Source organism: Vanacampus margaritifer, chromosome 20 (genome assembly GCF_051991255.1).
Source record: "Vanacampus margaritifer isolate UIUO_Vmar chromosome 20, RoL_Vmar_1.0, whole genome shotgun sequence".
Classification (NCBI taxonomy): Eukaryota; Metazoa; Chordata; class Actinopteri; order Syngnathiformes; family Syngnathidae; genus Vanacampus; species Vanacampus margaritifer.
In genome coordinates, this window is record NC_135451.1 from 17,848,654 (window position 1) to 17,875,581 (window position 26,928).

At 43.8% G+C, this 26,928-nt stretch overlaps 1 protein-coding gene across 2 annotated transcripts in view; it reads left to right on the forward strand.

Annotated features, from left to right (window-relative positions):
- Positions 1-26,928, forward strand: part of LOC144040399 (serine/threonine-protein kinase H1-like) — a 76,243-nt gene that overhangs the window by 23,574 nt on the left and 25,741 nt on the right. For both annotated transcript variants that reach the window (XM_077554557.1, XM_077554558.1), the window contains exon 2: positions 7,566-7,690. The gene's annotated coding sequence lies outside the window, so the exon portion shown is untranslated. The remainder of the gene's footprint in view (positions 1-7,565; positions 7,691-26,928) is intronic.

A 26,928-nucleotide genomic window follows, 5' to 3' on the forward strand; every position in this document is an offset into this window, starting at 1 on the left:
TGCCACCATCGCTAGCACTCGTATTAGATTCTGACTGAATGTCAATAAAAATATCACAGTATTAAATGAAATGTTCATTTTTGAATAAAATATAGAAGAAATGTTAAGTTTACACAAATAAATAAATGCTAAAATTCTTCTTCTTCTGTCACAGTGTCGCATTAGCGGTGAGCTATTTTTTAGAAACGGGCCTAGCTGGTAATTGCAACTGAAGATGTCAAATTAGCCAAGTGACACAAATAATTCAGAAGTCGGGTCACTTGTAAGCAAGACACAATACAAGACAACAAGTGTTCTGCATCTGGAACTCGACTGGCGTGCGAATTGCGACTTTGAATGTGTTCATCCAGCACGTTGACTTGAAAGCTGCCATCTTGGAGCGTTGGGGAGGACGGGGACGGCGACTCGCCACATCAGAGGTGCGACGCTGACAGCCGCCGGGGACTTGAAATGACGGATTTGTGACTTTGAGCGTCAACTTTCGCACTCGCGCTTGCTAAAATGTCTTCCTTGTGGGCCTGTCAGAAGCTAACGTCATGTCATGTCACCAATGTAGCTTTTAAAGACAAAGTTTGGCTTTCAAGCCACGATTATAGTTTCAAAAGTAGTGGCTTAAGTTACAAGGCGGGTTTATGGTTCCACCGTAGGGTTTTTTAAAAAAAATTTTACTAAGGAATGAAAGATGGTGTCAGGGTTCAAGAGTAGAGCTTCAAGACATGGTTAGGGCTGTAAAAACAGGTTAGGGTTTGAAATTGGTGTTTCAAACCAATATAAGTGATTTGAAGAACAGTTCACGACAGGATGAGGGTTTTAAATATGGGCTAATGTTGCAAACTAGAATTTCATAGTAGGGTTTCAAGTCCTACGGTTAATATTTTCAACCTTGATTGCCGTTTTAAATTAGGGTTTGAAACCTGAATAAGGGTTCCAACGTAGACTCTTAAGACACAGTTGGTGTTTCAAACAAGGTTTCAAATAAGAGATTCAGGCAATGGGTATGATTTTAAAGTAGGGTTTTAAGACGGGCTTCGGGCCATCGTTAAGGTTCCAAAGAAGGGTTTCAAAGCAAGTTTGGGATTTCAAACGAGGATTTCAAGCAATGTGTTGCGTATTCATGGCCACAGGCTGCGATTTCACACCGAGTTCAGTCGGGATCTGATGCAAATTGGCACCGATGTAACCGCAACCCGTACACATGCGACCCCCAACAGCACATTTACTCGGCGTTGCCGTCAGGAATGTTTTCTTCAGGTACAAAGCGCGCGTTGTAATACGACTCTCGTCTGACGGAGCAAACACACAAGCAGCCCTCATCAAACAAGGCGGCGCTCCGCATTAGCGCGTCTACGCGGGCGCCCCGCCGAATCGCGTCCCCGGTGGGAGCGGATGAGGCTGCGAGTTGCGCCGGGTGGATGAAACGCGCCGCGGGAGATTGGACTCGCGCTTGTCAATGAAGTCGTCTTGCTGATTGAGCGCTCGCTAAGCCTTCCGCGACGCCATCCGGGCGGGAATCCTTTAAGCACTTGCAGGTTGTTGCGACTCGGCGGCTCGCCTGACAATTCCCGCAGGAACATCGAGCCCGGTCGGACTGCTGACTGCGGCTCGAACCCGCGACCTTGCCGCCACAGATTGCGGCAGGATACAGCTGCAGAAAAGTACAGTCAACGCTTGTCTAGTTGGCCTTTACTAGTCCTATTGAGAAAAAAAATCCCAAAAAAAGTTTGGGTAGGATGAGGATATGTTTGAGCCAGATTGTGAAATTTGAGTTTGAAACAAAGGTTAGGGTTTCTAATTAGGGTTGTACTTTTGAACTGGGTAAGAATTCGGTTCAGGGTTGGGGGTAAAGTTGCAAATCAGGGTTTCTGAGCCAGGGTTGAGGTTTCAAATGACACTTGCAAGACAAAGGTTAGGGTTTCAAATGGGTTTGAGTTTCAAACCGTTCTGTTTCATTGAACACTCTAAAAACAGTTGGGTCAAAAGTAACCCAATTATGGAGCAAAAATGGACCCAGCCACTTTATGGGTCAATTTGACTTTCTGGATTGTTTTATACAAAATGACCCTTTTTTGGGGGGGCAAGTCAATGATCTGACCAATATTTAGGAGTTGTTTCACACTAAAAGACCCATTTCTTGACTCAAAGTTGGGTCAAACAGACCCAAGTTGAGGACCTGTCCATTTTTGACCCATACTGTTTTTAAAGTGAAGAGTTTAGATGAAGATTTTAAACCAGGGTTAGGATTTCAAAGAAGAGTTTCATGCCAGGGTTGTGGCATTAAATTAAGTTTCAAAGAGTATTAGAATTCCATTGAGGGTCTTGTTTACTACAGTATTTGCGTCTTTGAGCCCTTAGTCAGGTTGACTGTATCCAGACAAGCTGGGAAGGAACCAGCGCCAGGCGCCGCCACCCACTTTGTTGTTCACCCTGCGACCGGTCGTGACTCATTGACGGCGTACACAAAACGTCTCGCAAACATCTGCCCTCTCCGCATTCCTGGCGCCTCCCTCGTTGCTATTCCTGGCAGCCTGCGCTCGGCTTTTAAGTCCACAATTAGCCTCTGACTGCGCACGCCGGCTATCGCCGCTCACGCTGCCGGGAGACTTGAAAGTGTTCCCGGGATCTCCGCCGCCTGCGAGGTCGGGGCGACGTTCCCATTCCCAAAACGACAACAACAGATGTTAGCGGGACGCTGACTGAAGCTTTTTGACTCGTTACCTGGCGTGCACAAAGAGGAGTGTAATTGTTTGCTGGGAGAGGCGGGCTTATTACGGCGGTCCTTGCTACGAGGCCGGCATCAGACGCGCACGAGTCCCCCGTGGCATACTCGCCCACACGGGCGCGTCTCCAAAAGGCTTTTCTGCTCTTCAGCCAACAGAATTTTCACTTGGTATTCAAAAGGCATGCCGGTTAGCATATCTTCCTCACGATTCTGCAGTCCGGGTTCATATCTCAGGCCCGGTTTTCTCTGTCTGTAGCTGTCCGTCAGCCCAGGGGACGGATGACGCAGGTGCTTGACTTTATTTGGTACCGTCAGACAACATGTGCTGACGCCGAACACTGTCAAGTACAAATACACAAAAAGTTCAAAGTGTATTTTCTAAAGCACAAAAAGCCTGGACATGTTTTTTTGTCATTACTGCTATGCAAGCTAACTTGCATAAGAGTCCTGCTAGCCACAAGAGGCTAAGCTGCATATTGCACACACGACTTTTATTCACAAAGGTAGCGGGCGTGTCGTCCTGGTGGTGACGGATGCATCCCAGCGTTTCGCGATCAATTCCGTTAATTTCATTTCCCCGCAGTCATTTTAAATGATATATGGCCACATCTGATATCTCGAAATGATATCGCGCAGCCTTTGTGTGAACTGAAGGGGAGAAGAAGGCTAAAATCGTCTATTTAATGAAGCCAGAAAAACGGATGACAGTGTTGGCGGATTAGAAAATCGGCTAGCGTAACGCTTTGCATTGATTTCTCCCATTGCCATCCGTCACCAGGTGCAGTCCCACCTTTAAATACTCAATTGCACCGGCGGAAGAGGATGAAAATCAGTCATGGGGCGAGGAAGATGAGGAGGGAGGAAGAGAGCAATGGGATGAGACAACCGCTTGGAAAAGGGGAACGTTCCTCAATGCGGAATGCCGAGACGTGCGCATCGTCGCGTGGCCTGTTAGCCTGCTGTCACATCCAAATTCATTCACCTCCAGTCAGAACGTGACAAAGTTGACGGCCGACTGTCGGGATCAACCATCGCCTCATTCAACACTGACGCAACCACTGACTTTGACGCCTCCCAAAAACGTTTTCGAAATTGAATTCTTTGCCGGCGTCACACAAGTTTTTGCAGATGATCAAAATTGCTGCTTTGACAAAAAGTCGGCTTGGTTAGCACGTAACATTAGCCACATAGCATTAGCATTAACCAAAAAAATGTATTTAATAGAGTGTAATTAAGAGCAAAAATATGAGTCGAAGGACGTGCCCATCTTATTTCCAGTAAATTGTTACCTGTTGTTTTCACAGAGCAGAGAGAATGTGTGGTCCGGTGCACTCTTGGCATTTTAATAAACGGGTGCCGTTTATAAATTGCCGCTTGGGCCGTAATTGGGCTAAGCTGACTTGATTCAATTCAGCACAGGTGAGGTGCGCGCCCTACATGGTCAAGGCATAACGAGTTTGTGCACGAGATCAGTGCGTACACCTGCGCCACCACTTAGACTTGGTTTCATCTGGTCTACTTCCTGTCAGCAAATTATCAGGTGCATTATGCTCATTTGCTGTAGCCCTTCTATGGGGTTTCAAATGACATGCTAGTATGAAGCTAGCAGAACTTGATGAGATGTTAAAATATACAATGTTCAGTTCTTTTGTGTTTTGTCTCATTTTTACAATAAACTACTTGAAATGATGGAAAACGGCTTGAAGCGAGCACACTGTACCTCTTATTTGGAGAACGGTGAGAGCAAGTCTTGTTTTTATTGAGAATCTGCCAAAACTTCAGGCCCTTTTCCACATCAAAATTTCACTTTAAAATGTAGAATCGATCAGTTCGTCCTGCGTGGAATTGATTTGATGTCAGAGGCATGCATTTGCTTCAAAGAAACTTTTTAGGAATCGGGGCGAGGCGTCGCGCCGATGCTTGCCGTGGTCGGCGGCTCAACTAACCGGCGGCGCGGGAGCAGGAAAAAAAAATAAACAAGAAAAAGAAAGGACGAGAGGACGTTCCGCGACGAGGTCGGGAACAAATCATAATGTCATTTGCATTGTTGACTTGAATAATGCATGCGCGCAAACAAACGACAGCAAGATGGAAAAAGGCACGCGTCAGGTTTACAACAAAACAAAACGCACTACACCAATCGGCGACAGGGAAAGAATGAAGAAGACGTAGTGTGACACAAGAGGCAAACAAACACGTTGCGCTGATTGACCACACGTCTGATTAAAAACAACAACAAAATACAGAAGAGGAAACGGCAAAAGAAGCAAGACAGCACACGGGAGCCATTTTGCAAACAAAACAGCCAATAAACAAGCGGCAATTAGCAGCAAATGACACGTCGTCGTCAGGAGGAACATCACCGGTTGCCGAGGCCAGCGTGTTGTGCTTTATGAACTGGAGTCGCTGGCCGACGTGTGTTTGTTTACACGCACTCAGCGCAAGCTAATTGCTGTGCTGGATCGGCTCTCTTCAAAACGAGGAACTCCAAAAGAACATCAGAACAGACGACTTCTCACACGCTATAAAAACACGAAACCTACCAAAAGAAAGATTAGTCTCTTCTTTCATCAGGAAAAAACTTTTATTTTTATCTTTTTCCGTTTTGCAGCAATTAGCATTAGAATATAGCTAAGTTACATCATTATTCACAAATCTGTTTAAAACAGTGGGGGAAAAAGCTTTTATGTAACGTGCCCTGGTTGATCTCTTATACTCTACTGCCACCTGCTGGCCGTTTTCTGGAATAACTGCCATTGCTTTAAGCGACCTCTTCATGACAGGTGCATCAAAGCCTTCTGTATGCTCTAGCATACTTTTTATTTTTTATGCATAAATAAGTTTTTGGGACCACGACACTATTTAAAATAGAACGTATTTGTACATTTTTGGATGCAAATGAGTTACGTTTGCATCATTTTCCTGGCGCCCACGGCAATCACCTTTCAGGTCACCACGGACAAAATTAAGATGACAACACGGGACGGCGGAATGACGTAACAGACCGTGATTGCTGTGGATGCCAGGCCACATTTTAAAATGGTTACTTAAAATCTTGAAACTTTGGCGAGCAGATGCACCTTCAAACTCTCATTTGAAAGCCCAGACTTTAAACCACTAAACTCATTCTCAAGGCCTACTTTCAAGCCCTTAGTCTTATTTAAAACCCTTAACCTCTTCTTCAAACCCTAACCCAGGTTTAAAACCACTCTCTTCATTTTCAAACCCTTACACTTATTTGTAATCCTAACCTCTTGTTCAAATTTGCTAAATCTGCTACCCCTTGTCAAAAACCCTAACTTGAAGTTCTCACGTTTGAAAACCTCACGAGACCAATTAGGATCAAGTGTTTGTAAGTTTTCACAAGCGCCTGCGCTTTTAATTCACATCCAGTTAGCCGAAGTGATTTGCGGTCTCCCGAGAGTTAAGTGAGCTCTTGATGGCTTCATCCCACGTCCTCGTTTGTTCCTCACAAGTGGAGCGGCGCCAGGATTTCTGCCGGATTACGCTCCGGCGGCACAAAACCCCAAAAAGTGACCGCTCCTATCATTAATCACGTCGGAGCGCCGCGTCACGGCTGCGTCGCGCTAATTGGGCGCGGCGTGATGGTGCACGCCAGACGCGCCGGCGCCTCGGGGAGTTCAAGGCCGTCGTTCGGCCGACTCGGCACAAAAAGGGATTTTAGTGGCCTCGTTGGGGACCAAACGATGACATCATCGTCGTCAGTTGCAAAACGTGAACTCATCAAACCCTAAGCCGGTCCCAAAGGACTTCACATGCCTGCAGTTGACAAATATCTACGACATCCCCTAATGGAACCACAAGAGGGCTCACTCATTTCATTACAAGGGGCTTCTTCTTCTTTCTTTTTTCTTCTTCTTCATCTCTCTTCTAAACTTTTTTCTTTTTCTTCTTCTTCTCTTTTCTAACCACCAGTTGCCAGGGAATGTTGATGAGTCACCAGCCTGTGTGTGTGTGTGTGTGTGTGTGTGTGTGTGTGTGTGTGTGTGTGTGTGTGTACTGAGAGCAAAGTGCCTCGGATGTTCTCGAGGGTTGTTTCAGAAGCAAACGCTGCCTAATTGCAGTCCAGCTGTTTCACTATTCAGTAACACACCAGCAAGGAATGAGACGCTGTGGCCTCCTGCAGGGAAGGAAAACAGTGAAGTTCACGTGACTTGATGTGGTATGATTTGGACTGACAGTTGTCAAACAAAATAGGAAGAGTTTGAGTGTGAATTTCCTAAAATGGCCGCTACAAACCAAAATGGTGGACTTGCTTGGGTTCTTGGGACTCTGAGAAAACCCAAATTTATATAATAAGGTTTTGAAACATTACATTTCCAAATGTGTGGCCCCAACCCTAATTTAAAACCTGAATTGAAACCTTAAACCTTATTTAAAATTCTGCCTGAGACTTGAAACCTAACCCTGTCTTGACACCCTACTTTGAACCTTGAGATCTATCTTAACCCTACACGATTAGGTGTGATGTATACACATGACTTGATGTGCTATGACTTGGATTGTGGAGCCCCTCAAGATAAGGAAAGAAGATGAGATCATTTGCTACAGATTGATGATCATCCAATTACCTTTTAAATATGTTGTTGGAAATAGCTCGTTGACGCAAATCAACGCCATTTTTATTCGACTTTTGATCTTTCTATAAACGACCGAATAAATGACGACGCCGAATAAATCTTAATAAGTGGTAAAGTGTCCCGTGGCTGTTGTGCCTTTTAGGTCCAAATCACTAAAGCCGTAATTCTGATCCACATGCTCATAATTCCTGCCGTTTGCTCAGCAGCAGGATTGCCGCTTTGCTAATTTGTTTTTCATTGTGCAGGCCGCCAGCGAGCGGGCGGGACCACACCGCATCGGCGCCGCCGCCCTGAAATATTCATCAGTCCCGCGGGGCTCGTCCCGCTGAGACGAGAGCCACAAACGCGGCGAGGAACAAAAAAAAAAAAGGTAATACACTCCAAAGCGCTTTCCCGTCACAGTAAACATTTTGCTCTTCCAAATAGTCGCAATTACGCCGTCTCAGGAGCCGATGAGTCCCGCTGTGGTTTTACCGCCAACCATAGCGGGTGCAAAAAGAGACGATCGTTTTTTTGTTGGTGTATTTTGACAGCCTTGTTGCTTCGAACGCATGCTAATGACGGCTCTTTATGCTAATATACACAAGTAGGAGTAATAAAGTAAATATAATGAATAAATTGTGATATAAAGGCTGGCCAATGTTATCCGCCACTTAATGAAAAATATTCCTGCAGTGACGCTACGCGGAAGGAATAATATTTTCATGCTTCTGCCAGTTTTTAAAAAATGCATTAAAAAAAAAGCCTACAAGAGCAGATGAAATTTGTTTGGGATCAATCAGAGGCACTAGAAATGATACCAGGTGTGTTAGTGACAACTTACAGAAAATGTGTAAGGAAAAACACCACCACAAAGCGCTAGCAATAGCATTAGCATGATTTTTTTGCATTAGCGAGTTTGTTGCTCCTTAGCATACAAATGTCAGTGTATTTCGATCAAGAAAGAACAATCACATCCAGTTAGCATTAGCGGTTACATCATTTATTTTAAAGGCAGAATTGCATTAAGAAAGTATGTGACAATAAAATAAGCAAGTAAGCAATTGCCATCCCATCCAGTTAGCATTAGCATGAGCGGCTACATCGGTCCACAGTTTCAATTGAATTATCACCACAGCATGTTGTAACTAAATTACATCAATTACATTTACAGGAACAGACTTAGAACCTGAAATGAGTGTAGCGGTGCGTCTACATTGCAGGAGGAAGACAATAAGGTATATGTTAAGCATCACAAGACGATGCCTGACAACGTTTCGGCCCTCCATTGTTTGGTCTAATATAATAATTTTCAACCCCATGAGTCGAGTCTGCAGGTCAGTGAGCCACGACGGAGCTCCCTGCAGACTTTCTGAAGGTTAACGGGACGCTTCGGCTTTGACGCGTGCAGGAGGGTGCGGCATTTCGTATTCTCATCCCGTTTGGATAAGAGCGAGGCCGTTTGGCGGCGAGTGCTTTGTTTCATTCATACGGCCGAGACGTCGTGCGGACATTTGGGGAATGTGAAATCACACAAGGTTGCGTTGCTGCGGAAGGCGGTGACAGAACACGAGCAGCGTTCATAAAAGCGAGCGTCTGCTGCTGCTATTAATAATAATAATTAAAGCAGCGGCGGGTGCAGGCACGCCGCCATCAAAGCGGATGTAACCGGGCAGATGTGGGGCGAGTGTCAAGTATTGCGTATTGATTGGCTGCCTGGAACGGAAAATGCGACGCGGGTCTCAATTTCAATGGCCCCTGAAGCGTGGCTACATCTGCTACGGCCTCGTTTGAACACCGCTTACTGTTTGAACTTGAATTTCAAACGGGGTCATCCCGTGTCATTTCACACGACCTCCGCAGAATTCCATTCGTGCCTTATCATGTCAAAAGGAAAAAGTCCGGAATTTGAGCCTTTTGACATTTCGGGGGTTTGTATCTTGTATAGTTTTTGTGTTGGCGGGGTTTCAACTTATTTATCATCATTTTTGTGAACTCTTCTCTGTATTTTTAGTCACCTTTCAAGCCTTTGGACTTGGTACTATTTAGTATATCATGTGAAAAATCTTCTGAAAAAGTCCTGAAAGTAGGTCAACTTTTAAATGCCTATTCATGTTTTTGGCAGTAAAAACAGGCCCATATCATTAAAAAAAAGTGGTTAGGGTTGTGCAATGTTTGACCTGAGGTTTCAAAGTAGGGTCTCATGGTTTTGAACTAGAGTTATGGTTTAGACTTGAGTTTGGGTTTCAAAGTATTTATCCTTAGAGCTTCATTGTTGGCGGTCACTTCTGAAGCTCGATCCGCGGTGAAGTTATCAGGAAGTCCAAAAAATGTTGCCTTCAGCTTTCACAAACTTCCCACAACATTCGGACCCTCTGGACAGAAACAGTTTGTGATTTTTAACAGTGGCTGTCCAAAGGTTGAACATTCATTAAAAAAAAAAAAAAGGACCTCACCTGTGTCATTATTTTCCACGTCACCTCATAGCTGCGCCACGGCTAGCGCTAACGCGTACCGGCGGGAGGAAACACGCAGGCTAATGAGTGCGACTGCTCGGGTCACAGCGCCACTGCCACCTCTTCCCAGTCGAAGTAACGAGCCCGAGGACCCCGCTCCCTCCCAGATGGCTTTTCAAACCTCATTAACTGGCATTCAACCCCGGAACTTTCCACACGCGACAAGTCGTCTCTAATTAGCCGCTAGTGCTGCGGAGCCACACACACGCGCGCACACGGTTTTGGTCCAAAGTTCCTCACCTTGTGTAAAACCAGCATGGTTTTGTTGTGTTTCTGTGCTGGTCTTGCCGCGCTGGTGTCGCGAGCAAGACCAGCAGCAAAGGTGCAACCGAAACAGCTGAACTGTCAGTCACTGGACAATCCACTAAACCACAGCAGCGAGCTTGAGAGCAGCTTAAGACCGGCTGGAGACTTGCTGGTATCAGCAGCTTGCAGCAGGACAACAACAGCATTCTGGTCTGGCCAGTTGGGAGAACGGGGATGTCCAGTGACCCAAGGTTCAGCTGGTTTTGCTAGTGACACCACCAAGACTAGCATGCTGATTTTGCCCCACTAGTAGCTGGTTTCACCAGCAAGACCAGAAGAAAATCATGCTGCATGATGCTAGTTGTTTTTAGCATGGCGGACGGCTACATGTCAATCCAATCAGGCAGTCCTGCCGATTGGTCATTTTCAACAGCAGCAACTCATTGGCAATGCTACGTTTCAATCCTTTCCATTTTGAAAAACAGCATTGCATGAAGACAAAAAGACGTTTTGTTTTTTTAAATTGCCTATTTGAAAGTATCTGTTGGTGTGGACAAAAAGAACACGTTTAAGACGTCAGACAAAAAGTGTTTTGTTTTTGTTTCTCAATTTAGCGCCGCTCTCCCAGCCGGTGGAGCCAAACCCAGGCAAGTGAAGCACAACCAGGCAGACACTTAAACTACATTTTACTCATCACAAATCATTTATTTCACTCTCATGAATGAACAAAAATAGACGAAGACCTTGCAGAGAGACAAGGACAAAAAATAAATGAACAGAACAAGGAAGAAACTCCGGCGTTGTCATCAAGGTCTGGCCAGAGCGCCGGCGCATTTGGAAGGAAATAATCTCTTCTAACGAGCTCTTTTTTTTTTTTTTTTTATGATAAATTGCTTATTATCTTTTCCACTTTGGTTTGCTGTCCCCTGGGAAGCACTTGGAAATGAAAGAGCAGCCGTTTTGCTGCCTTTGAAAATAGATAATTGACACCCGCATTTGTGATTGATGTGTCACGTGTTAGCGGCTGGCTGAAGCGCAGCGCTGGGACGCTCGACTTCCAGAGAGGCGTGCGCATTGAAATCCACAGCTGAGCGATGGAATGGGAATGCAGAATGGGGAGCGAACCCGGCATGATTAGCACCCAGGCCAAATGAGCTCCACCCTGACATTCTCTGTCAAGATTTACAGGATCGCTTCAACATACTTCCTTGATAATTCTCTATTTAGTCGTTGCTTTGGCAGAATCTTGTGGCCCCTCAAGCGTTTCAGAAAGAAGACCCAAAAATGCAAATTGGGGAATTCTTCAGCTTTGGAAAAAGGAAAAAAGAAACACATCATTTGTGAGTAGTGAACCGCGAATATTCAGAGGATTACTTTGTGTTTGACTCGTGTCTCTGACTCAAGATCCTCAACATTCATTTGGAATTTCAATGTCTTTGATGGCGAGTCTGTCAACATTGAGAGACAAAGAGAAGAAAAAGAAGAATAGGCAAACGGCGGACTGATTATTCTCTAAATGTCACGCTTCCTCGCATGAGTCACCGCGACGGCGTCTTGCCGATGGCGACTGATAACAGTGCCCAGAAACACATCTGCATTGGAATGAGCTGCATTGTTTTTGTTTCCCAGAAACACAACAACAAGCGGATCAGACAAGACGGAGATGAAGGAATCACAATGTTCAGATATTTGATTTATGACGCTGCTAGCGTGTTCAGGAACGCGACGTGTTGGTGCGCTTCTGCGATTGGTGTTGCTGCTGGTAGCAGCAACACAATCGGTTGTGTCTGCCTTCAGTTCTGAGGGTTCGAATCTGGGCTCAGGTCAGCGATTGGGACTTGCAACTCAGAGTCCGACTTGAGACAGACTGAAGTTGCTCTTTTTTGAGACTTGCAGTTCGACTTGGTTATCTTTTGCTTTTAAAGACCTAATCCAGCGAAACGAAAATTGGCCATAAAATGCAGAGGAATCTCCACTATCCGATAATCCAACAACAGCCGTAGCGACACCCCGACTTGGAGTGAAACTGCAGCAGAACCTGATGTGAATTGCGCACAAGTATGACGGCAAACGCCTCCACCGTAGCCTGACGCAGAAGCGTAACGAGGCCTTAAGGCTTGACTTGGACTCGTGGCTCAAAGACTTGAGACTTGACTTGGACTTGGCTGTCGAGGCTTGAGCCCGTCTCTGGCTCAGGACTTCCTGTGTGGAGTTTGTAGGATCGCTACATGCTTGCGTCGTACTCCTAAATTCTAAAAACTTGCATTTGTCTTACTCTTCTGCTTGACACATTTGGACAATTTGGAGTCGTTAAAGGACCTAAGAAACTTGTCTTTTGGAACCAATGACATCCGGTCACCTTGGAAGCAATAATTTGACCAGATGGACAAATGAAGATAACATTTTTGGTGATAATGATATGATGCCGTTTCTTCGTAAGTTTCCTTTCTGGGTCATTTGCCAACACAACATCCTCAGCCAAAAGATTAGATGTGCTCCGAGGTTTCGCGTGGAGGCGCCATCTCTCCACTGAACTCTCGCCACCGAGCTCATTATGTGTCCCAAAATGGCCGACCGTGCTGCAGAGGTATCGATTATTCCGTGCCCTCGGGTGGCCTTTTGTGCTGCTCCAGACTCGATGTTTTTTCTTCACATGCAACTAATGGCGCACATTTCAGGCCAACTTGTCTGGCGTCATATTCACTCAAACTTGCATTCAAAACATACACGGATGATTGAGACACTTCATTTTTATTTTTTTTTAAGAATCCAAATAATGTAGAGTTTACTCCAGACAACGAGCAGCTTAAAGGTCAGATCGATACGTTCATGTTCTGCTGGTAGATGTCTTAAGCACATTTTCTTTGAACCTTTCACAGAACAACATTTTTATCTGCTGCAGGTAAGAATAATGATTAGGAAAACAAACTGCACTCATAGCTAACTTAAGTTCACTAGAATCAAGTCGGAATGGGAATTGAAAATTAGCATCTGCTTAACTCTATATGCTCCACATCAGCTGCAAGCTTTCTTTTGCCTGATTGCTAAAAACCTAATAAATAAACAAATAAAAATAAAAAAGTCGCCTAAGGCTAAATGCTGCTTTTCCGTACAAAAAAAAGAACGCCTTGGCTTCACTTCTTAGACAAATTCCCAGACACTGCCAGACCCAAGACCAGATTCAAAATGGGACAGTTGTGTAAGGGAAGGCATCTGGTGTAAAAACCGTACCAAATAATTCATGCAAGTGACTTTTCTCTGGCAAGCAATGGCGAGACAAGCCCAAAGCCAAAAACAAGAAGTTTGTCCAATGTTAGCTTTTTGAGAAAGGAAATACACTTTTACTTAGTTTCAAAGTTGAATATGATCGACGGCCATCAGAGCACCAAATAGTAATGACATTGATTGGCCTGAATACACGTCCGTGATTGGCTGGTTAGATGTTAGGACTGCGTGACCATCACTGATTGGTCAGTTGATGCATCCAGTCTTGATGCAGTCATTGGCTGGCCTAACTGACGGACTGATGATTCATCAGTTTTGACAAGTCTTTACGCATCCTTCGAGTCCTAATTTACGAGTCAGCAGACATGTTTATGGATTTCGCTAATCAGTCAATCATCAATCAGACGTTTTGATGCTAAAAAATTATGAAGTGGCATCTGCGAGGATAATCTGATTACTCTTCAGCCACATTTTAATTTCGCTATTTCTGCGGCAGTATCAAAGGGCACCATGAATAAGAATAGTTCAAATCAGGAGTGAAAGGAACTTGAAGACAGACATTGTTGGAAGCAGACGAGAGCCAGCAGAGTTTTGCTGTCCCTGTGGGAACGAGCCGGCGTCCTTGCGTCAAGGGTACTTGCTTAGTTTGGACAGTTTCTCTTCGCACAAAAAGGCGACTGGCGCCCCTCCCCCCTCGCGGTGTCTTATTTACGAGCCGCGCCACAACAGATGGGCGCGGCAAAGGCCTTGGTTTAAGCATTCAAGGCCGCTTCGCTCTTTACGTACCGACTGACATTTGGGGGACAGTCCAAGCGGGGAGACGCCGATCACAATCCATCCGAAGTTATTTACGAGGAGGCGACCTCTCATGCCAACGACTATCCGTTTTCAAACATTCCTGTTCATAAAGGAAAAGCTCATTTGTAAAGTGAAAAATGAGTGTAAATGTTGACCTTATATTTTGGCTCATATTGGCAATTACCTGAACCTGTTTAAGTCAATTTGGCTTCTATTGTAAATGAGCTTGTTTGGATGGAAAGCGCTAATTATATTTGGCATACTGAAACTCTTTAGATGGAAATTTGCATCATTTGGAAAGAGAGGCCTTGTTTTTCTTTTTCAAATATTATTATAGTTGTTGCGCCGATGGTCATGCAGTTAACGGTCTGAACTGAACTACATGACAATCATGAGAACAACCCTGAGTTTTTAATTCGATCACGTCGTCTTCACGGCAGCCTCGCGACAATCATCGGTTAGCTGCTTCCGTCCTTCAGTCTTCATGTAGTTGTCCGTGCACATCGGAACTGGCAGCGGTGCCGATTTGTCAGTTTGGTCAACGCAGTCTTCAACAAAGTCATTGGTCGGCGGGACACGACACGATCGGTCAGTCAATTATTGCAAACTATCGTCATGAAGTCAATGACAGGGATGAATGTCAAACCTTGAGCGAAAGCACAGCTGACTTCTCACTTCTTCATCCCCGGTTGCTCTTCGCAAACTCTTAAATCAACTACTAAAATCCAATATTTGCCACGGACAGTTTGGCTAAACCAAATGCTGACTGATGTTTTTGGGATTTTCTTTTCCGAGACTAAATCAGCATCAAAAGGCTGAGCTCATTTGAACTTTGCCCTGGTCAGAGACAGCGTGAGCGATGACAGCATTGTTGAGGGATGAAGTGCCGTCGAGCCATTTGGACCACAATCTATACGTCCGTTGGACACCGAAAGAGGACATGCGTGACATTTTTGTCAAAACACGTCCTCTTCTTCGTCATGTCGTTAATGCACTTCTGCTGCTGCTGCTGCTAATTAGGCTGTTTGTGTCATTCAAAAGCCATTAATTGAACACCGGCTCATATTATGGTGATTAAAGTGACAGGAAGTGGCGCGTTGCAATTAGAAGAGGAAAATAATCATCAGCCAAATGGAAACGAGCGTAAAGCAACGCCGTCAGCAAGGAAACACGGCGGACGCCAAAGATGCGTTGACTACAAGAGACCCGTCATCATTCTGCTCATTGAGAAGAAAATGATTCCTGTTAATGATAGAAAAAAATGATTATTCGACTGTATTTTAAAGAGACAATCATTCAAATTTTTGTATCAACTATATTTGGATCATCCTGGCAATTCCACAGTGTCCTTGTCTTGATCTGTGTTTTTGTTGCTCATTGGGTTTTGTGGTTCCTCTGAACTTGTCAGCCCCGTTCCTCGTGTCGACCAATCAGCTCCCTCCTCTCTACTCAATGTTACGTTTTGTTTCATGTGGTGCTCAGCCTTTTTTCCCCTGTTTCTTTTAACCTTTTTCTTTTTTATTTCTTTTAGTAATTCCTTGTTTGATTCTTCCATATACACCCCATTTGCCTGGCTCCATTGTGACACTATTCTCTGGTCGGTGCCACTTTTATTTATACTGATGAACTATTAGTTTTGGTATGACGGACGGTGTCATTGATTCATCAATTTCATCACTATTCGTGAAAGTCACTTGACATGTCAATGATTAGGCAGCACCACTGATTCAGTCCATTTGATCTTTTTGAGACTATTTGATTTATGTGCTGTTTTTGAATGAATATGATCAAATACAATTCTTTAAGAAAGTGTTTTAGCTTTGTTTGTTTATCATGTGTGAGTGCCGAGCATGCCAGGCCATGATGACTCGCATGATGACTCCCATGATCCTCCGGAGTAGCCTTTAACGGCACCCCGGGCCCACGGGAGCATAAAGAGTCGCGATAGAGATAGAAACCATATTGGCTCGCATGTTTGCTGGCCGATAAATGACATAAATCCCGCGTGCCAGTCAACACCAGATAACAGCTCATGTTTAAAAAATATATATATAAAAAGCAGAGCGGTGCGAGCCCCGAGAATAAAGATAATTACTTTTGATAAGGTGCGACTGAGGAAAGGCTAAGTTGATAAGACACAGCGGGGCGAGCGGGGCGAGCGGGCATCGTTGACGTTTCCCGGCTGAGTCGGTGACGTGCTGCCTCGAATACTGTACTGCCGCCACATGCGCATTAGCATACAGATAATGTCACACGCTCTTTGTTGTTTTGTGGCTGCGTGCCACAAAAAAAAGTGCTACGGATGTTCAAGTTCACAGTGCAGGGACCTTAGAATCGTGATGACTGCATATCACATAAACCTCTTTAAATCATGTGTCCAATTTCCAGGTTTTACATAGTGACGCCTTCTTAAAATAATCTCCTAAATCATTTTTCAGAAACACCAAAAAATGTAACCATTTGCATCATGAAGACATGATTTAGGCAAAAAAATTAAATTAAATTTGGGCAAAAAAAATGACTTGGGCAATTATTTTAAGAGGGTGACGATATGTTAGCAGTAGTGATAGTGGTCGTATATTAGCGGGCGAACGTTAGCAGTTATTTGTTGCGATGAACTGCGGTCACCAGTCATCTGCCAGAAGTCACGTTCATGTTGACATTTTAACACTCATATATTAACAGTCACATGCTAGCATTCGCACGCTAGCCGCCATTTATTAGCATTTAGGAGGAAACTGATAGTCATCAACTGTCATGCTAGCAGTCACATGTTAGCGGTTAGCAGTCAAGTGTTAGCATTCACATGTTAGCGGTCATGTGATAGCAGTTTGTAGTTAACTGCAAGCAGTTGGTTTTTATTAGCAGTCGCAAATTAGCAGTCACATGCTAATGGGATAGTAGTTGATTGTTAGTGTACATCTGGTGGTCACATTTTAGCACTTGCATGTTGGCATAAATGTCAGTGGGCACTAAGCAGACACATATTAGTGATTCCATGCGGGTTAGGGTCATATCAGCAAAGCAGTAATATTGTTATTGCCTTTGCGTGAGCACACATCAAATGCAATGTAGGTGATTTTGTTTTAATTCATTTATTTTCCAAAATAATGACCCTAGGTTTAAACATTTTTTACAACTGAATATGTGAACTGGCAAACTGCGAAAACCAAGGGTTCCATCTGTATTGTTACTTGTATTTGGAAGAGAAAAAAAAGCTTCCAACTGGATTAGGGTATGTTTTACCTCCAAGCGGGACATTTTCCTCTTGGCCTGGAATGCAGCAATAGGTGTCAGTTACGTCTGTATGTTGACGCGCGTTCATATGAGTCATACATGTAATACGGCGTAGGCCATCCGAGCGTCTGACATGCAATAATTGCCAAGCTCTTCCAAATGTCCCCGGAAGGAAGCAGTGAGGATTCAAGGCGCCAACGTTGGCCGACAGTCAGTGTCATCAATCATGGCGGGCGTTTGTAATCAAACGGCGGAATTATGAAAAATGGTGTCTGTCATCACAAGATGGCTGCCGAGTGTCAGAGTGAGGAGTCACTTCATCAGGAGTCGTCCTGCCACCCAAACGCTTGCTTCTGATGCTAATTTTGCCTCCTCGCCGATGAAGTGCGTGAAAAATTGACTTACCGCCGTCAGTTTATCTGCAGTCCATGTCCATAAATCACTCACGGATGATTTTTTTTTTTTCCTTCTGTCGCTTTGCTGAGCCAAGCGCTTTTAGCCAAGCGGCCTTTTCATCAAATTAGCCGTAATCTCATACCAAGATGATTTGACAAAACCTCTGGAGCAAACCCTGGTAATTAAGCTTAAGGAAAATATCTACATTGATCAGCACAACATCACGCGTGTACTGCAGCACGCAATGGACATATTGACCTCCAACAAGGACGCATTGGATTACGTTTGCTAACGATAAGATGTCAGGACTGGAGTCACATGTTAGCAGGCAGTCACGTGTTGCAGTTGTATATGCGGTCACATGATAACAGTCACATGTTGGTAGTCCTGTTGTTGTGGTTAGCAACAATATAATAGTGGTCACATTAGTGCTGAGTAATCATGTGTTACCTTTTACATGCTAGTGTTTACATGTTTGCGATTGCATGTTAGCAAACATTTGTTAGTTGTCACGTGGTGGTCATGTTAGCAGTCACACGTTAATCGTTAGCTGTCGCATGGTAATGATCACATTAAAAATGCTAGTGTTAGCAAACATTTGTTAGTTGTCACGTGGTGGTCATGTTAGCAGTCACACGTTAATCGTTAGCTGTCGCATGGTAATGATCACATTAAAAATGCTAGTGTTAGCAAACATTTGTTAGTTGTCACGTGGTGGTCATGTTAGCAGTCACACGTTAATCGTTAGCTGTCGCATGGTAATGATCACATTAAAAATGCTAGTGTTAGCAAACATTTGTTAGTTGTCACGTGGTGGTCATGTTAGCAGTCACACGTTAATCGTTAGCTGTCGCATGGTAATGATCACATTAAAAATGCTAGTGTTAGCAAACATTTGTTAGTTGTCACGTGGTGGCCATGTTAGCAGTCACACGTTAATCGTTAGCTGTCGCATGGTAATGATCACATTAAAAATGCTAGTGTTAGCAAACATTTGTTAGTTGTCACGTGGTGGTCATGTTAGCAGTCACACGTGAATCGTTAGCTGTCGCATGGTAATGATCACATTAAAAATGCTAGTGTTAGCATAATGTTATCAGTTAACAGTCACACGTTAGCGGTCTTACATTAGCAGTCACTGAAGGTCAACTGAGCTATCACGTGTGGCGTCCTGCCGTGTTCCAGATGGAGGCGCTCTTCCTACTTAACAAGCACTCGTCCAATTAGCATCTGAAGCTAAAGCCTCCCCGTACCACAAATCTTGTGTAAAAGAAGACTCACTCTTCCACAAACAATTGCAGTGTGTGGAGAAGCACTTGTTTCTTTGCGCATTTGTGGACCGCCGCTGAAGTCGTTGAAAGCGTGAAGAAAAGGATATTGAAAACCAGAGATTCGGTCATTCAAGCAGGAATCGCAGCGCTTGTCAGCGGGCGCTTGCGACTGCTCTACATTCCCTTGCTTCTTTTTTCCCTCCTTGAAAAGCTCAAAAGCACTCTTGGCTGGAATTAGAGGCGCTTTCACCCTCACTGGCAGCTTCAAAGCCAGCATGGGAGTTATCACTGGTCGAAATCGTGGAAAGAAACTCACAGGGTTTCCCATGCGTGAAGTTTATCGAGGCTTCTTTGATCCTGATGCGCTTTCACTCTCTCGCTCGGACTTACTCGCAATGACGGTGTGTCCAGCGGCGAGACCGCTGGCGCTCTTTGCTAGCATCCGTGCGAAGAGACCAATCAGCCATTGGAAATAACAATTATTCAATGACTATGTTTACATGCAGGCAATAAATAACGCTTTGAAAAGCCGGATATTGGCAATATTTGGATTTTATAAGGCCGCGTAAACACACAAATTCCAATCGAGCACAAATGAGCTTGTAAACGGGAGTGACGTTGTCCGCCACGCATGTAAACATTTTATCTCGATTGTTTCAGAAACCGGAATTCTGGACTTAACTCGAATATTGACTGCATGGAAACGTAGTCAATGAGATCAAAGGGTCAATCCAAATGAGTAAATGATACATTGGCCAAATTTAGGAAAAAAACGTTAAAATCGTGCTCAGTGGGCTGCATTAAAAAAAAACATAACCGTGGGCCGTATGTTGACCCCTGGGCCGTACTTCACATCAAAATCAGGAAAAAGCACTCCGGTTGTCAACCTTCAAAAGCAAAAAAAAAAAAAAAGAAAGTTTACTGACTCGTGGTTCAATCGGCGCCCGTAAGCGTCGTCGTGTTTGTTGTTCAAACGGCGCTGCATTAAGAGCGCGATTGCTTTTCAATCGGGACGCCATGTCAGTCACATTTACATTTCTTGTCACTTTCCATTTTTTCAAAGAGACGACGAAGGCTCACCCGCTTTGAACTTTGACAGCTTGAAACGCCACAACGAGAGGGAACTTATGACTATGGATGAGACAAAACAACAAGTGTGACGGCGGTGGCCCCGTTTGTGGAAGAACTTGTATTATTATTATTATTATTATTATTATGACACTACATTCACGTGTCTGTGCAATCTTTTCTCCATTCTTCAAAGATATTCTTTGGATTAACAAATCACCATTTGGAAGGTTTTCCTATTCTCAGAAACACAATTTTGCATCGTGTGTTTAAATATTCAGAAATGGGCTACATAGGGTCTGTTTGAATTTTGGGAAAATTCTGCCTCGTTTGACTTAGTAACATAAAACTTGGGAATCGACCCACAAAATAAGTTTTTTTTTACTCAGCGAGTCTGCCACTTCAATTTCTTGTCATTTTGGTCATTTTCAGAAGTCCCTGCATTTCTTCTTTTTTCTAAATCCGCCCCTGAAACCAATTTTTCTTAACGTTACAGCTACATGAAATTTGGTGGGCATGTCCTTCAGGCGTTGACCCACAAAAAAAGTCTCAAGAAGCCATGGCTGACGGTTGTCGTTTTGGTTTGACGCGGACATTTCCGGCTCATTTTGACCCTTTTTCAGGAGTCCTCCAATTGATTTTTGAAAATTCAGCCCCTCGAGCAAGTTTGACTTGGCATCATCAAATTTGGTAGGCCTGACTTTTATGAATAGACCCACAAAAAAGTCTCAAGTAGCCATGCCTGAAAAGACACAGGGTGTCTGCCATTTTGGTTTGAAGCAGCCAATTTAGGGACATTTCCACGGGTCAAACTTGTCAAGCGAGTGTTTGTCCAATTGCTAGCAAATTCGAACCACCACTGCTTGATTAATGCGAGACACTGAATTGCAAATCATAGTTTTCTTAATTGTGGTTTAGGCATGGAGGCAACGTTAATGACTCAGCAAAAAAATAATCATGTATTGTTGAAGTTAAATGACATTGAATTTAAAACCAAATCTTTTTTAATTAGCACATAAACACAGAGGTAAAAAATAATAATATTTCCATGCGTTGACATGGAAATAATAAGACAATTTGTCAAGGTGCCATCCATGGCTTCATGCAATGATTGACGGAGCGCTCACCGGCACGTCTGCATCCATGAAGGAAGGAGTCATGCATTTTACATGTGCCGCCTCCTCATCTATCTGCAGACGCGCAGGCTGAGAAAAAGCCAGAAATGAAAAGTCAAACATGTGCATGCATGTGCTGGATGCATTTTGAAGAGAGCTCACTTGAAGTGCGTTTTCATGAGCAAACGCACACGGAGAGGGTTAGCGTAGCCGCAAGCCCCGCCGGGGGGCTCGCCATTAAAACCAGATGAGGAGTGGAGGATGAATATCAACGCGGTGGCGCTAATCTGCTCCTCGGCTCCCGTCATCACACTTTGGCAGAAGATGCGCACGCAACAACACTTGCAATGTGGAAAACGCCATTTTACGTGTAAACACTCAACTTCGCAATTAGCGCAATTGCAGCTGATGCTTTACACCAACTTGAATGACGCACTGCGCAAATGCTATTTTTAGACCGCAAGGTCACGTGACTTCAGCAGCTTGAACCGGAAGGAGGTCAAAAAGTGGCCGGCTCGATTGACAACCTTTGCTAGGAGTGCCCGTTTTTGTTCTCGTTTATCTCCAGAAAAAAAAGCATGCCGAGTAAACACGGCTGTTATGGAACTTATAGAAACGACTCCAGACACGACCACTGTATTTTTTCTTCGTTTCCTTTCTCTATTCGAATTTGCCACCAGGGATATCATTCTCGGACAGAATTAGTGGATTTAGCGCAGTCGACATCCCGCTAGTAGACTGTTTACATGCGTCGAGCGTGACTGACCGAGTTTGACCCCCCCCCCGCTAGACTCGTGAATATTAATGAAGTGTGGTGACGTACATCTTGCCGTTACATTCACACATACATGCACGTTTAACCACGTATGCATGTTGAATTGTTTATGTTCATGAAATCATAAATATTATACAGTACAGTAGATACCTTATTTCATTATAATTATTTATTTTTATTATTCATGTTAATGTTATTTACAGCTTTTTTTGCAAACGGAATTTATGTAAATGTATAATAATAATATGTACAGATTATATCAAGTTTGTTATATGTTGTTAAATGTTTGCATATTTCAAAAAATATGTATGACTTGCCTACCTTTAAGAAGTGCCGCTGGTGTTTTTAGCAAGTACAGTATGTGAATTTTTTTTCTCTCCATTTCTCCTGTTTTCCCGCACTCGACTCATCCGTGTAATTGAAATTTGCACAGTTAATTAATTAGCGCGTAATTCTGTGTTTACACGGCACCTCGGCGCTGGCCTTTCCACGCCGCCAACAAACAACCCTTTTGCGCCGTAACCAATTAAAGCCGGCAGCCATTGTGACGCTGATGTCACGGCGGCGTGGTAAGCACATCTCGCGGGTTAATTACATTGACCCTTTGTTGTTGGCTTTTTTGTGTGATAATGAGTTCATCTCATTCCGGCTACTGTTGTCGTAGTTGCTGTGCAGCTCGCCAGCTGCCATGACACTCTTTTGCTGACATCACAGAAGGAAAAAGCCTCTTAATTCTTCTTCCCGTCCGCATTGGTTGTGTCTATGCGGAAGGATTACGGTGAAGCGTTGCGCTTCCAAGTCCTTTCGTTTTTTTGAATGGACAGATCCAAAGTTTTAGGCTTTTATGTTTTCCTGCAACTCATTGAACGAGCTCATGTAAGCAACATAATGTAACTTATCCAGATAACAACACTTAGAATCTAGCACGTGAACATAACAGACTTGCTAATGTCACAATCATTATAACAGCTAGCTAATATGACCAACTAGCTAATGTAACTAAACCGACGATCATAATGCACCCTATTAATTTTATGTGATTATTAAATAATGTAGCTCACTAACATTACTGGCGAGCTAACTTAATTTAACTGACAAATATAAAACAAAAAAGACTAGCTAATGTCCCTAATTAAGTAACAACAAACTACCTACTAGTATAAAAATAAATGAACTTATTTGCTCCCAAAAACGTATACATACATACATCCTATTTTAAATATCATCATGGTCCCCAAAACTTTTTTTTTTTTTAATGCTAGAGCATACAGAAGTCTTGGATGCAGCCTCTGAACTGCAGAGAAGGGTAAAGCAATTGTAGTTACAAGAACGGCCATCAGGTGGCAGCAGAGTATAAGAGATCAACCAAAACAACAATCTCTTTTTGCCAGTGTTTTCAACAGATTTGTGAATAATGATGAAACTTAGCTATATCCTAATGCTAATTGCTGCAAAACGGAAACAAATAGAAAACTATATTATTATTTTTTCCTGATGAAAGAAGAGACTCTAATCTTTCTTTTGGTAGCTTCCATGTTTTGATAGCACACAATATTCTGTGGGCCTTGCAAAATCTGTCCAAATCCAATAGAACAGTCTGGAGCGAAGGGGGTTGCTTCAGGCAAAATGGCTGTCAGTGAATGAGTTAACTTTCCCAACCGATCAACTTAACCAGCTAATGTAGTAAACCTGCTAACAATACCAACTGTCACTATCGTTATAAACATAACTAATGAAGAAGCAAATTGAGCAATTAAGACAAACTGTGGCTAAACATGAGCAAATGAATGCAGGCTATTTTGCATACAAAAGGAAAAATGCACTTGGGGGTCACGCAGTCATTGTGAAAATGACAAATGAGGTTGCAAATGTCAGTCAGTCTGCGCCAACCTGTCAGTCGCACCTTTCCAAAAGATGCGGAGTCATCATGCAGCATCTGGCATATTAAAAAGGTCATATCAAAAAGGTCATATCAGTTGAAAATCAACAGGAAATGAGAAGTAGGGAGGTTTTCCCGCGTCCATCAGATGCAACTGTGCGGGGAAAAAAAAACAATCAATTAGCGCTAATTGACATGTACTGTATTTGCGGAAATGCTGGGAGTGCGAGTGCTTTTCAGGCTTTTATCGCACACAATAAACATCATTAAATAGATTAGGATTTTTTTTGTAGCGTACATCAAAGCAAAAGATGTTAAGTGCGTTGCTGTTAGTCTTTAGCCACGACAGTCGACGTCGAATTTGATGAATCGCCACCGTTTAGGATGGCTGTGATACAAACACACATTACTGACCATGTACGCCGACACAACTTCTCAATCTCTTCTTCTTTCAATTTCAATCCCTCCTCAGTGCTGCTGTTTGTTGTTTGTAATATTGTTGTACTTTATTCAATAGAATTTTGCCTTTTATATTTCCATGCAATATCCAATTTAACACGCTCAGAGGATCCTTATTTCTTGGTCAACATCTTTGATGTTGTTTTACGTAATCTAAAAGAAGAGGAAATGGCTGTCGTCTGAACGGTCAAGTGTGGCGCGCTTCCCTGCACTCGCTCATTTGCTCAAGTTAACCTTTCAAAACCCGCACCAAACATCACAGCTGCATTTGAAATGATAAAAAAAAAAAAAAAAAAACATTCTATGAGGCCTGGTAAAGGGAGGGGGAATGACGTCATTTTATTCAGTAAAGTGAAATTTGACTTTTGTGTAACGTACTGTATCACTTAACTACAATAACTAGCTGAGGTTTACTAGCCAGCTAATGAAACTAATTAACTATAATAAGTGAATTAACATACATTATATACATAGTACAGTACGTAACAATGCAATGCTAGTAGTTGATGCGAGTGGTTGTGCTAGTCTATCATAACTACTTTCATGTAGGCTACGAGCGAGCTAATTGCCTCAACAAGTAGCGCAACTCAACAGCTTAGCTTACGAATGAAATAAGTCATGTTCAATCTAAAATGACAAAATAACAATATAACGTAACTCACCAAATCTCGACAAACATAACTAACAACCGACAGCTAACGTCACTGCAACCGACGTTGGGCTCTGCCTGATCTGAAATGGCGAAAGCTGTGGAAGGTCACTGACGAGGTCAAACGAACATAACAGGAGGCCGGTAGTTTGCATTCGCAACATTAATCCGGTTTACATCTTACACGCGACTTCTGCCCGTTTCCATCTGTTCTTCTTTTGCCAATATTGACTTCATCGTCCGACATTACTTTTGGACCACAAGCGTACGTGACGTAATATCGGCTCAAAACGTGTGACGTGCATCCGTCAAACTAGGACACACAAACGAATCTCAATTCTGGCGTTTTGCGTCATCACGTGATTGATTGTTGGCGGTGGAACTGGAAAGCCACTCAAAGCTCGTCACTCATCGCTTCCGTTGGGAGATCATTCATTGGTGTGACGTGGATTTTTAAACTTTCATGTTCAGCTGTAAATGAACTCTCTCATGTTGATTTTTCTAATATTGCGGAGAGCAATCAATGCGCCAAATCATGTCCAAAACGCTGCACTCGCTCATTTCTTGGCAAAAAGTCTCACTTCACTCCTGGCCGTCGTTCACGGCAATTTTCATTAACAAGCGCTGAAAGGCAAAAAGATCTCATCCTATTCAAATGACTTTTCAAGCATGACTGTTGTCCTTGAATGCTAATGGCAATTTCCCCCCGGCGCATGTGAGCCAGGGAGGGTGAAATAGCAAAAGTCGCCACCCCCCTCTGAGGTGCTCCTCTGGGCACAATATGTCTGGGTCCTGTCAGCCGCTGACCTTTTGCCGTATTCCTGCCTGATTTCACAGGCCGGCGTGGTACTCCGCCAGAAAAGGCCAAAATGTCCCGGCGCTAAGCAGACGCCGGTGACGGCGCAAATCACTAAGCGGTAATCATCGGAATTTATTTTATTTTGAACGGCAAAGACTGTACAGCCCACCCTCGCTATCACACAGGGGCGAGCCGGGCTTCAATGGCAAGGCGGCGAACGTGTATTTTCAATGGAGAAGGTGTGAAAGTGCGCCATAAATAAAGCTGAGCTGAGTTGAGTGAGTAAAAATGTGTCACACCGACAGCGGTTTGTTTGCCAGGAGCTCTAGAAAGAGCGCCGGTGTTTGAGAACGTGTATTTTTGGGAAAAAGCTGTTGTTGGTTTCCGGAGGACAAATTGCACCAATCGGCGAGGGTCGAAGGTTGCAGCTTTTCAAACTCCTTGCAGGGTGTTCATGCCGTGATCGCTACAATATTCAAAGGGTACTAAAGAGAAGGACGACGTGAAATGGCAAAGCTTTTAAGTCTCGGCACTGGCAGGTGGTGGCAAAGTTTGATGATTGGCCATAAAAAGTAACCTCCAATAACGAAGTCCTAGTGAAATCCAACGTGCATCAATGACTTCAAAACATTGCAACGATCCAACATAAAACGTGTCGTTCCAAATATTAATCAGGCAAATTCCATAGGATCTTAAACATTGACAGTTCAAACCGTAAATGCAGCGTTTGCCTGCTCGTCGTTAAGGTTTGACTGCATCAAATATTTGTGGCCGTTTGATGAGTGGTGGAAGGTCAAAGCGCTGCACAAACACGCGTTAACCTCCGACTTTTATTGGGACTTCGCGTCACGCTGCATAACTAGGAGCGCTTTATTACAGCACGTTCGTCTTCCCCTCCAGGGTATTGGCGGCAGAGGTCAAAAATGGCCGTCGTGACCTTAGATTAAGCGGCCCTCATCCATCACTGGGTGGTGCCGCAGGAAATGATGTCAGCGGGAAGTCGGCCAGTCCATCTGCAAAAGTAAGTCACCGTGCTTGCTGTCGAGGCTCGAGTGACCCCCCCGAGACTTGATGTCATTGATCACGTGGAACTTTCTGCATCTGTTTGACACTCCTGGTTTAGGGGTTGGATTTCATCGATTGGATTGGTTGGTGTTGGACTTTTAACGGTATTGGATTCTTGTATGGTTGGGTTT